The sequence below is a fragment of the Pleurodeles waltl genome, chromosome 7, assembly GCF_031143425.1.
Source record: "Pleurodeles waltl isolate 20211129_DDA chromosome 7, aPleWal1.hap1.20221129, whole genome shotgun sequence".
Taxonomy (NCBI): Eukaryota; Metazoa; Chordata; class Amphibia; order Caudata; family Salamandridae; genus Pleurodeles; species Pleurodeles waltl.
Genome location: NC_090446.1, coordinates 1,171,874,989 through 1,171,887,858, shown reverse-complemented (window position 1 = coordinate 1,171,887,858; position 12,870 = coordinate 1,171,874,989).

Genomic DNA, 12,870 nt, shown 5'->3' with positions numbered 1-12,870 from the left:
TCACTGTTGAGCAGTCTACCATTTTGAATGCCATCCAGGGTGTAGAGAGGCAGTTGCAACAAACCAATGCATACCTGGAGGGCATTCACTCTGGTCAGGCAGCCCTTCAGCGAGCATTTCAGACTCTGGCCTTAGCACTGATGACAGCCATTGTCCCTGTCTCTAGCCTCCCCCCTCCAACTTCTTCCACCCAGACCCACACCCCTGTACCTATCCCAAGCACACCATCAGACCAGCATGCACACACCTCAACACACAAGGGAAGCTCATGCAAATGTAAGCACCACACATCCCACAGGCACTCACGCAAGCATCAGACCCATGCAGACCCACCAACATCCACTGCCTCCACTGTGTCCCCCTCTTCCTCGTCTCCCTCCTCCCACCCTCTCTCGTCTCCACTCACACCTGCATGAACTACATCCTCAGCCATTATGTCCATCACCAGCACATCCACCACCACACCCCACTCACGTGCCGTCACCACCTCCACTACCATTCACACGTCCCGTGTCCTCTCCCAGTGTGTCTGTGAGGCCACCTCCCAAGGTACACAAATGCAGCCACACACACACCCAACAGCCATCCACCTCACGACAGCCTCCAGCCCATGCACCTTCACCCAATGTCAGAAAATGTACACCTCCTACAACCACTACCTCTTCCTCCACTCCCAAACCCCCTCCAGCTACCTGTCCCATTGTTCCAAAGAAACTTTTCCTGGCCAACCTTGACCTCTTTCCCTCACCTCCCCCCCCTTCAGTCTCCGAGGCCCCGACTCTCCAGGTCCCATCCTAACACCTCAGCCACAACATCGGCAGGACCAGTGGTGCCAGTAGTCACCGGATTAGGGAGTGCACCAGGCAGCAGGGCAGCCAGTGTGGCAAGGAGTCAGAGTACGGACAGTCCTCCACCAGTGAAGCATAAAAAGTTGGCCAGTGCCCGGCAGGAGAGGGGAAAGAAATCAGCCACCAAAGCCGCTCCCAGGGGTACAGTTGGGAGTGTGGAGACAGCTGCGACACCATCCAAGCTGGGGAAGGGACACATTAAAACCGGCAAGTCTGGGAAGATCAGTACGGCTGACAAGACTGCCAGCAGCCCCGCTATCCAAGACAGGACCGCCAGCAGCAGCCTCGCTGCCCAAGACAAGACTGCCAGCAGCCCCACTGCCCAGGACAAGACCGCCAGCAGCCCCGCTGCCCAAGACAGGACCGCCAGCAGCAGTCCCGCTGCCCAAGACAAGACCGCCAGCAGCCCGCTGCCCAAGACAGGACCGCCAGCAGCAGCCCCGCTGCCCAAGACAAGACCGCCAGCAGCCCCGCTGCCCAAGACAAGACTGCCAGCAGCCCCGCTGCCCAAGACAGGACCGCCAGCAGCAGCCCCCCTGCCCAAGACAGGACCGCCAGCAGCAGCCCCGCTGCCCAAGACAAGACCGCCAGCAGCCCCGCTGCTCAAGACAGGACCACCAGCAGCAGCCCCGCTGCCCAAGACAAGACCGCCAGCAGCCCTGCTGCCCAAAAGAGGACCGCTAGCAGCCGCCCCGCTGTCCAAGAGAGGACCACCAGCAGCCGCCCTGCTGCCCAGGACAAGACCGTCAGCACTACCGCAGGACAGTGAGCACCAATGATTACTATGCTACTGAGGCCGCCACGGGCAGGATGAAGCACTCTGGGCACCAAGCCCCCTCCAGAACCAGTGGAGAAAAGCATCCACTACCTCAGTCCTTGGCAGGATGAAGCACTCTGGGCACCAAGCCCCCTCCAGAACCAGTGGAGATTGTGATCCACTTGAGAGACTGTGGCTTTGCACTCCCCAGGATTGAACAGTGGGCAAACCACCCACTGTAGAGACTTGAGAGACTGTGGCTTTGCACTCCCCAGGATTGAACAGTGGGCAACCCACCCTTGTAGAGACTTGAGAGACTGTAGCTTTGCACTCCCCAGGATTGAACAGTGGGCAACCCACCCACTGTTATCGACTTGAGAGACTGTGGCTTTGCACTCCCCAGAATTGAACAGTGGGCAACCCACCCACCGTTATCGACTTGAGAGACTGTGGCTTTGCACTCCCCAGGATACATCAACGGGCATGGAGCCCCCTCGTGGATCTGGTGTCGTGCACTCATCTGGCTGAGGTGCCCCCCTCTTCCCTTCCCCCTGAGGTGCCTGTTTTATTTCTATCTGATGACCCTGCAGTGTTCTGTCCGTCTTGTTCGGGTATTGAGTGTGGGCCTCGCCCATGCCTTTTGGGCCTAGTGGTCCACGGACTATGATGGTGGAATCCCTTGGACTTGTGCTCTTGGTGTATATAATTGTTCATAGTGTAAATGTGTATATATGTAAATATTTGTGATTACTGAATTTGAATACATTACAATCATTCGACTCATTTCCTTTTGTCCTTGCATTCTTCCAGAGGGGGTTGGGGGGGTGTAACTGTGATGTATCAATATGTATTGGTGTGTGTGTTGTTGTGGGTGAGGGTGGGGGTGGGGGTGGGGGTGTTGCGTATTGCGTGTGTGTGTCACTGTTTTTTCCCTCCCCCCTTCCCTGTGTCGTAGTTGCAGTACTCACCGTGGTCTTCGCCACTGGCGTTCATGCTCCTGTTAGAGGAACAGGAAGATAAAGGCTGGGAGTATCTGAAGTTCCAGCTCCATGGCGTCCTGGTTCCTCTTGGGGTGTGTAGAGGTGAGCATTTTCCCTTCGAAGTCCTGTTTCTGCCATGTTTCTGTTTGCGGTGAATCCGCCCCGGAAAAGGTGGCGGATTGGCCTCTCATGATACTGTGGGCGGTAAAAAAAAATTCCGCCTTTCTGTTGGCATTTACTGCCGTGGTGTTTGGTTGTACCGCCGTGGTGGTCAGAGTGTTAAAGAGGCTGTCTATGTTGGCAGTTTCCGCCACTCTCGTAATTCCATTTTTTTTTTACCACCAGCCTATTGGCGGTTTTACCGTCCCTTTAACACTGACCGCCAGGGTTGTAATGACCACCATAGTTTAGAAAGTAAAAAGAATCTTCATCCATAGAAATCAATGGATGCATTGATTTAGCACAAAGTGCCTGGTATGCATCAAAAATAAAGCTCCCCAAGCGAGCGTAGAAAAAAGCAAGCAATGCGGTTATTCCTTACTCGCAAGTGAGGCTGTGCATCATTTCTTTCTCCATCGGACAAGGTTTGTGCCGATTCTTACCTCGCAGGGAGGAGATGTGTTGATTTCCGGACAAGCAGCCTCAAGTCGGTGTGGTGATGTTGCAGGTTTTGATGCCCAGGGACGATGTATGGAAAATCTGGGCACACAGCAGGAATGAATCCACACTGAGTTGGAGATGCGTCAATTTTATCGCCAATGAATTGATTTTTCCACTGTGGTGCAGGCGCTGCATCAATTTTTCTTTTGCTCATCTTTGGTGTGTGGATCTTCACCTTGGGTTTACAAGCTTCTCCTTTCAAGGGCCTATAGACTGCATGTGGCACCACTTGACAGGGTAAGGTTTTCAGCAAAAGAGCCCAGGTTCTGGTAAATGAAGTCTTTGATGACCCTGAGACTTCAGAACAGTGGGCAAGCTCAGTCCAAGCCCTTGGAGAATCTTCCCACCGGGATACACAGCAAAGTCCAGACTTTGTCCTCTTTAACGCAGGAGCAGCAACTGTAGACCAACCCAGCAAAGCACACACAGCAAAGGGTCAGAACTCCTCATCCAGCTCTTCAGCTCTTCTCCTTCGCAGAGGTTTCTCATGATTCACAGATATTCTAAAAGTCTGGGTTTTGGGGTCCACTACTTATACTAATTTCTGACTTTGAAGTAGGCAAACTTCAAAGGAAAGTCTCTGTTGTTCATAAGATCCTGCCTGGCCTGGCCCCACACACACAACAGGGGGCTGGAGACTGCTTTGTGTGAGGACAGGCACAGCCCTTTCAGGTGTAAGTGTCAGCTTCTCCCTTCCCACTCTAGCCCAGAAGACTCATTAGGATATGCAAGATTTTCCTCAGGTCCCGTTGTGTCAGTATCTAGAGGGACTTAAGAAACAGCCCAACTGTCAGTCATACCCAGACGTGGATTCCATAGGCAGCCAAAGGCACTGAATGGTTAAGCAAGAAAAAGACCACTTTCTAAAAGCGTCATTTCCAAACAGACAATTTGAAAACCAACTCTACCAAAAGATGTATTTTTAAATTGTGAGTTCAGAGACCCTCATTCAGAGACCCTTCATAGCTCTATCTGCTCCCAATGGGAAACTGCACTTAAAAGATATTTAAAGGCAGCCCCCATGTTAACATATGGGAGAGATAGGCCTTGCAATAGTGAAAACTGAATTTGGCAGTATTTCACTATCAGGACATGTGAAACACACCAGTACACGTCTCACCTTTTACATTCACTGCAGCATGCCCATGGAGCTGTCCTAGGCCTATCTTGGGGTGACTTACATGTAGTAAAAAGGAAGGTTTGGACGTGGCAAGTAGGTATATTTGCCGGGTTGAACTGGCAGTTTCAAACTGCCCATACAGAGGCTGCAGTGGCAAGTCTGAGACATGTTTACAGGGCTACTCATGTGGGTGGCCCAATCAGTGCTGCAGGCCCACTAGTACCATTTGATTTACAAGCCCTGGGCACTTCTGGTAAACTTTACTAGGGACTTACTAGTTAATAGAATAAGTCAATCATGAAGTAACCAATCACCCAAATCAATTTAGACATAGAACACTTGCACTTTAGCACTGGTCAGCAGTGGTAAAGTGCCTAGAGTCATAAAAGCCAGCAAAAACAAAATTCAGCACAGGATGAAAACAGAAGGTCAGAAGCCAAAAAGAGAGGTGAAATCACACCAAGAGCTGACAGGTGTAACATAGTTGTTGACATCTTCATGTCAAAATGGGCTTGTAACCACCCAAGACATTTTGCACCAGAAATAAAATCATACTCCCTTCTGAGTGAGTAGTACAGCAACATCTAGAGTGCCAGGACTCTCTGCATTTTTCTTGGAAAAGGGTTAATACGAAAACAGTCACCAGGGACATTTTGAAAAACTATTCTGGAGCATTGACTCTTAATCTCCAACAGTCACTGATATGCTATGGCGAATATCCATTTCTTCCATGTAAAAAACACTGTATTTCATCCCACAGGCAGCTGATGACTCTGTGCATCATAATAGCACTTTAGTGAGAGGCAAGGAGGAGTGAGGACTGCAGTGAATTGTGTCCATGGCTTTTCTATGAAAGGGAATCCCTGGTCTTGTCTCCTCCCCTAAAAGGACAGAATAATTACCTTTGCCTAGAAAGATAGGCCAAAGTCTCTTCAAGGAGCAAGAAACGTTCCTCTGGATGTAGGTTTGGCTGGGGCCATCATTTCTGTGTCCTACACAGACTTTTTCATCATGGTCTCTGGCTTTGTTTCAAACAGTTTAATTCTTGTGAAGAGCAGGTGCATCAATAAGTTCCTATGTGAAGCCGCCACCTTCTAGGACCTCATCAAAATCTACTCTTCGCAGCCACCATTAAGCCCACATTCACTGCCACTGCTCCAAAGGAACCATATGAAAATTTCTGACAAATATTAAACCTCCTGCCACGATGTAGCTAAAAAAAATTATTTGCATCCTGGTTGACCTGCTCTGGTCTGCTCTTGCTCTGCCAAGTTCTGAAAATCCTTAAGGAAGGATTGTACTGTGTAATTTGCAAAGGCTGGTGTATGCATGGAAAGGGTGGCCAAAGCATAAGATCTTTTTGCTGTCAACTCCATCATTTGTCCACTAGGTCTGATAGAGAAGCATCCTCTGATATATTTGCCCTTTGTGATGACAATCCAGCCATTAAGGAATCCACCTTAACTACTGGGGAAATTCCAATGCAAATTATTGAATCGGATATCTCTTTGTCAAAAAACGTGGAAAGATATGTTTGTCCACTTACTTCGATTCACTCATAAAAACCTTTTTGGTGGCACAATGTAGTGGCAAAGATGCAGGCTCCCTCCAGAGCAGATGTCTCTAGGAAGGCTACATTCTCTCTCAGATGCTGTAAAACCTTCTTTAGCTCACTGCCCTAAAAAACCCTCTCTTGGTCTCCCCTTCCTCCATCACCTGATCAAGGTCAGGGTACTCTGCTCTAGTGTGTTTAGGATGCGATGAACCCTCTTGGGATCCAAGTGCAGCTGAACCTGCCTGCTCAGTCATCCTGTGGGTATCACCTCCTGATCCCCTGAGATACTGAGCTCTATCTGCTTCCCTTTTGCCATTCTCTTAGTCACTGTAGGAAGATACAGGAAACCAAAACTTTCAACACAACAACCAGGAACTCTGCCAGCAAAGCAGCAGTTCTGTCTTTGTTCTGTAATGCAGACCTCTAGGACCCAGGTTGGTCACCCCTGTTTTAGTTTAGTTTTATAGTTCATGTTTTATTCATATTTTATTCATTTTGGTAAGTATGCTTTTTAGCTATTGCTTTTACACATTTTTATCAGTTTGCTTTTTTTCCAGGAGAGCAAGGGCATGCTGCTTGTTTAGTTAGCTTTTACATGACATAAAATCAGTACTTTCTGTCCAAGGCTATGGAACGCATTGCCAGTTCAGAAAATAGTTTCTCTAACCTAGACACAGTATTGCAACGGAAGTGTATTTCCAATGTGGTAGGGTTTATTACATATTGGTGCACTGGCCCAAGGGGGGCAGATGGCATTCTGACCACAACTATCCTGGTGCACAGGCTGCGTAACGTGCAGCTTGGCTGGCGCCTATCTGCCAACTCCCTGAGAGTATTCCCATCTACACCATAGGCTGTTTCCTAACACTCTTTCCAGGTATGGGGCTAATCCCTTAGATCTGGCTGGGCAGAGTGCTACAACTGCTATGCTCTCAGAGTCGACAGAGTGTTAGCTAGGAGCCTCAAGTACATCTAGAATGACACACATCATGGTTGGATTGTTCATCTTCTTTTCCATGTTCATAATGGTGATTATCTTGCTTTTTTACATATGCTTAGTTATCGCAGCTCACTCTTTATATACTATATCATGATTGTTTCAACACATGTATTGAAAACTTATTTTGCATCTTTTTGCCTCTCCTTGACATGCATGAGTAATAGTATAAAAGGGGTACAATCTGTTTCCACTGCTTCCCTGGGGAGTCGGAGTGTCATGTTCAGGTTGCCATGATTACCTTCTACCCCAGTGGGTTTGGAGGTTTGGGTGAGGCATTGTGAGCTAGCCAGGAGTTACACCAGCAGTTACTAACTGCGTGAATAGATACAGGTGCTCATTTTGACATCGGCGGTCTTTTGAGAAAACTGCTGTCGAAGTGGGAGCCAAAAGACTGCTAGTGTTGGTGGGCCAAAGACCACTGTATTACAACTGCCTACGGATTTCCATCCATAAACAGGCAGAAATCTGACACCGTCGGCCTGACTGACGACAGGTGAGAGGTGGTTCCACCGCCAGCACCACCACGCCACAAGTACTCCGCCCATCATATTACGAGAAGTAATATGGCACAGTGGTCCTTGCACGGCGGTGCGGCATTTGCAGTGGAACCATTGACATTCACCCTCTCTTGGATGACCACCTCGATGTGGGATGCTGTGTGGGCCAGACAGGTAGGTGGACCGACCGAAAGGGGGGGATGTGTGTGTGGTAGGTGCAAGTGTGTGGTGCATGTGTGTATGTGAGCAAGCATGTGTGTGTGTCGGAATGGGTGTGTGTCTGTGTGACTATGCGTGAATAGAGGGTGTGTGTGCATGTATGCTTAGGGTGGGAGTGTGTATGTATGTGGAGGGGTGTGTGTGTGTACGCATGTGGAGGAGGTGCGTATGCATGTGAGTGAGTGGAGGTGCATGTCTGTTTGTGTGCGTGCAAGTGTGGGTGCGTGTCTGTGTGCAAAGGAGTGGGGGTGTATGCCTGTTTGTGTATGAGTGAGGGGGAGTGCATGTCTGTTTGTGTGCAAGCAAGTGGGGGAGCATGTCTGTTTGTGTGCAAGTGAATGGGGGTGTTTGTATGTATGCGTGCAGACAGGTGGGGGGGGGTGCCTGCAAGTGTGTGGACGTGTGAGGGTGCCGGTGACAGGAAAGGGGATTTCTGTTGCCGGGTGTCTTACACCAGGGTTTTCTTGGTGGAACGACTGCCGCAAAAAGCCTGGTGGTTTGCTGCCTCATATTAAGACTGGTGGTCTTAGGTATGCCACCAGCCCAGAGGTGCTCACTGCTGGCTGCGCCAGTCTGACTGCACCGGCGGGACTGGCGACATTGTGGTGGTTTGGCTTCATCCAAACCACCAAACTCGTAATCCGGCAGACTTTAACGCCAGCACTGCGGCGGAAAGACTGCCACCGCAACTCTGGCATTCTTAAAACTGCCACACTCGTAATAAGAGCCTCAATCTCCCACACTTTGCTGTTCTGCTATGCTAACTACACAGTCCTATTACCAAAGTAGGAACTGCGTGACAGTTGAAACAATGAACTGATTGAGCATCTTGCAAGACCACTGCACTATTGAGGTAAGGCCAGAGTCTTGATTTAATTATTATACTCTCTGAGTCTATTCTAAGTTGGGAAATGTGTTCAGCCATGTTACTCTGCTCAGGACGTGCTGTGGCTGCTTGATCTTGCACAGGGAATAGAGTGTTACAAACAGGTTCTCTAAAGCATGACTGCTAAACCCTGCACTTTGCATCCAGTAGCAGAGTTGCTGAAACAGATTCTCGGGCCTTTGAAACTTACTGAGAAACAATTACCTAACAACTTGTAAGATTTTCCTGCACATACCTGTAATCTAAGATTAATCTGTGAAGAAAATTAAAAAAAGGGATGTGGGAATGGAAAACTTGCACTTTTGAGGGATCTTGAGAACTGTGGCAAGATGTGGAAGCCATCACAGAGATGGGAATAATAAACTTTTAGCTTGGGTGAAGCTTCTGTGGTCAGGGAGTGAGAGCTCAACATGTAAGGACTGGGATGAGGAAGACGGACGAGGCGATGAAACATTTCCTCCCTTTTACAATCTGTATCAAGCTTTCCACTGAACTCAGTGCTTTAAATGGGCGGGACCCACTGGTACTGAGTACCAGCACGTCTTGTTTTTCCTCCTTGAGTACTTGAACTTCTCAATGCAGAGGACAGTACCGATATTACCTGCAGCATGATGAGATTTACCCAAGAAATAGTTTTCATATGAGCATACATGGCATTTCTGCTCTGCGGCACGTGCTCAGATGATTACCATTGCACACTGGAAGTGACGAGCATGTTGGCTCCACCACAAAGTATGACATCACCAAACAGGTCGCTGTGTGGGCGAAAGAAGAGAAGCCCTTTGAAAAATGCAGTTTGCAATGGCTTTCCATTTCTTCTTTGCCATACAGCAGATAGGACCGTCGACGACGGGCCAGTCAGGAGCAGCACCTAATGGGCAGGGTTCCCTCCAGTATCAGACAGGAACCCAGGACCAGATTCCTGCAACCAGCTCCATCAGGGACCCTGGAAGCAAAGATCGGATTTCTGTACCTGGGCCCCCCATCCATGAAGTGTCATTGAGGACCCAGGAATCGATTCCTCCAGCTGCTGGAGCACGTGCTGCAGAGATCTTCAGGGGATAAAAAAGGTAAGTTAGGCTCACCACTTTCATTTAGGCCAATGCTAGTGCTCAGTGAGCAAAATCTCATGTATTAATATCAAGCTGATTGGTATTTCTTTTTTTTCTACATTTGTGTCAAACTGTTTTCTGCCGGTACGTGGCACGGGCGCTGAAAGTACAGGGTGAAACCCAAAATAACCGAGCTGGAGTTAAGAAGGTGAAAAAAACAAAAAGATGCCTTTAAATTCTGTTTCTAAATCTAGACTTGGAGGTCGAATGTCGGGCAATGCATCTAACAAATTGTTGCTTATTGTTTTTACATGGAGTTTGAGGCATTATTTTTATTTCTCTAGCCGCAGACTGAGAGGATTTTTGTAAGTCTGTATGATGTAATTGTTTTGTTAACTCACAATAAAATTGAGAAAACAATTAAATATACAAATATTTCAAAATTAGAAGTAAGAACGGACAAGTGAAGTCGTTTGTCTGTAATTTTGGGGTCTCATGGAAGAATATAATAAGATCGAAAAAAAGGAGGGTACTTTACTGGGTGATGCACAAAAGATTAATAGTCTCTGGAAACTGGGGACAAGATTCCATTTGTGCAGCAGATGCAGTGGCACAGAGGCATGGGGGACCCACTGAACCCAGATTATTGCTGCATTCCATAGATTAAACAAGGCCAGGGGCTACGCCACTAGCTGGAACCCGATTCCACATATCATCCTTAGTGCACTGAATAGTTTTACCAGTACTGCATGATGTGAGAATTCAGTGGTCATGTGAATGGAAAATGTGCTGTTTCTTAATGGCAGTGCACTACCACACCATGCACCACCATTAAGACAGCACGCTGTTGGAAGTGGCCTTTTCTACAGGGTCACCTCTAAACATTTTGCCTTCTTCCACCTGCTTTTCTGACTCATTTTTGCTGACTTTTAGGATTCTGGGCACTTTAAATCTGCTGACCAGTGCTAAAATGCAGGTGCTCTGTACTTCAAACATGGGAACATTGGCTTAGCCACAATTGGCATATTTAATTTACTTGTATATTCCTAGTAAAGTGCAATATATGTGCCCAGGGCCTGAAAATTAAATCCTAGGGACAAGGAAGGCTCTGTGGCAAAGAGGGAAACAGTGATTGCTGCCAGCCCAACATAAAACCAGTAGCATACCTTGCAGACCTACGCACCTACTAGTGCTTCTAAAACTGGTCACAGTATGACATTTCCCTGTGTTCACTGCAGCTGGAAGACGCCATATCTGCTGTTATATGTGTGACATCTGTGATTGTAAAGCTTGAAACTCAGAAACTATTAGTAGCAGGTACTTCAACTGTTGCTACTGTTTTGCATTTTAACTGTTCAATTTATATATTAGTGAGTTAATTATATCATTATTTTCAAACAAATCCCCATGGCTGAAGATGTATCCATGCGTTGCAGTGCATCTGAGACCAAACGCCACGCGACCTTCTTTGAGCCTTGATTGCTCAACTACAGCTGCACCAGGAAGGTCAAAGAAGATAATGACGTTTCTGCTAAGCTTGCAGCAAAATAATTTGAGGCCCTGAGAAAGTGAGGAGAACAGACAGTACGGAACACTAATACTGCCAATTACTCCGCACCTGCCAAGAGACTTGGAGGAACACTTGCCACTAATCAACTTCATGTAACAAAGTGTGGCTCTTACTAACACTCTATTCCAATGAACTGAGCAAAATGTGTCACAAACTAACGTAGTTTTCAGTGTGTCTCACTTTGAATCTCTTAGCAGTTTGAGGTGTGCCTCACACTGAATCGCTCTGTAGGGTGAGGTGTGACACACTGAACGGCTCTACCTTGTGGCGTGTGTCTCACACTGAATGGCTATACAGTTGTTGTGCCAATAAACAAGGTTTCTCTACAATTTGTGAGCGGATGGTTTTACAGTTTGATGTCTGGCTCACTGAGAATGACTCTGGCAGCGGTGCGACAAAATTTATATGAGCCCAATGCAAAGTGTAAAGAAGGGCCCCTGAGTGTTTCATATTTCTTCCATTTCTCACAGACTCTCTAGAGTCTGTATGCCCCTGAAGGGTTGGGAGCCTCCCTCCTCCTCAGGGCTGCAGGAGCCTGTGCTAAGCCCCTTCTCTATGGTAAGGTCTGCCTCACAGTAAATGGCTCTACATTTTGAGGTGTGTCTCGCACTGAATACCTCTACAATTTGTAGGCATTCCTCACATCGTATGCCTCTATAATATAAGGTGTCCCTGATGTCGAGGCCCATATTTATGAAGCCTTTGTTGTGCCCTTGCGTCACAGTATAAGAGACTTTAGTAATATTCACAAAGCATGTTTTGCATTGCCTTGTGTGGCATTTAAAGAAATGTAATGCAAGGCAGCTTGGGTGGCGTTCCATGAATGAAGCGTGGGCATTTCCATGCATTCATCCATGGATTTTGGCACATTTCCAGCTTTACAAAGACTTGAGCATGAGTCAAAATGCTACGATATCCCAAGTAAGGTGTAATGAGGAGAAATATTTTTATTTCTCCTTGTTATTTCCTCTCTTTCCAATCATGCTGCATTCTACACCACACATGGAAAGAGGAAAATGCTTCTAAGTATTGTTTTAGCACAGGAAGGGGTCCCTGTAACATAGACACCCTTGCACTATGGTATAAGGGTGTGTGCGTTGGCACTAGGCAAAGGGGAGAACAACAATAGTCCACATTTCTGTAAATATGGAGAAATTCTGCCCTCTCCCTTTCAGAAAATGCATCACAGCAGCTTTGCTTGCTGCCCTGCATTATGTGAAAGCTTAGTGAATGTGCCCATGAATCGCTTCACAGTTTGGTGTGTGATTTATATTTATCCTTTGTTGTCAGTGCAGCCTGCCCCACACGGAGACTACACTCGTCAGGTGAGACTCTGGCTGCACACTCTAAAGGGCATATTTACTGACATGGTGCACGGCAGCACAGCAAGTTCCCTTGCTCCACTGCTCTGCATTACAGGTAAAGGGCAGGAATGCGTTGTATCTATGGCATTTGACACATTCCTGTCCTTTCCCCCTGTGCTGGTGCCATTTTGGCAGCCTAGTGCCAATGCAGGCACTAAGGGTGCCTGCGTTGCCTGCAATATTGTTTTTGTGCAGGAATGGGGACCATTCTGCACAAAAACAATCCTGGGACGTTTTTTCCTCTATGTGTGCTGCAAAATGCTCAGGATTTCCATGATGGGCACCGTGCTCTTCTGGTGGGCAGCTTCAAGAACCTTCCTTGTGGTGGGCATGGCCTATTCAGTCCTCAGAAGAGCATAGAT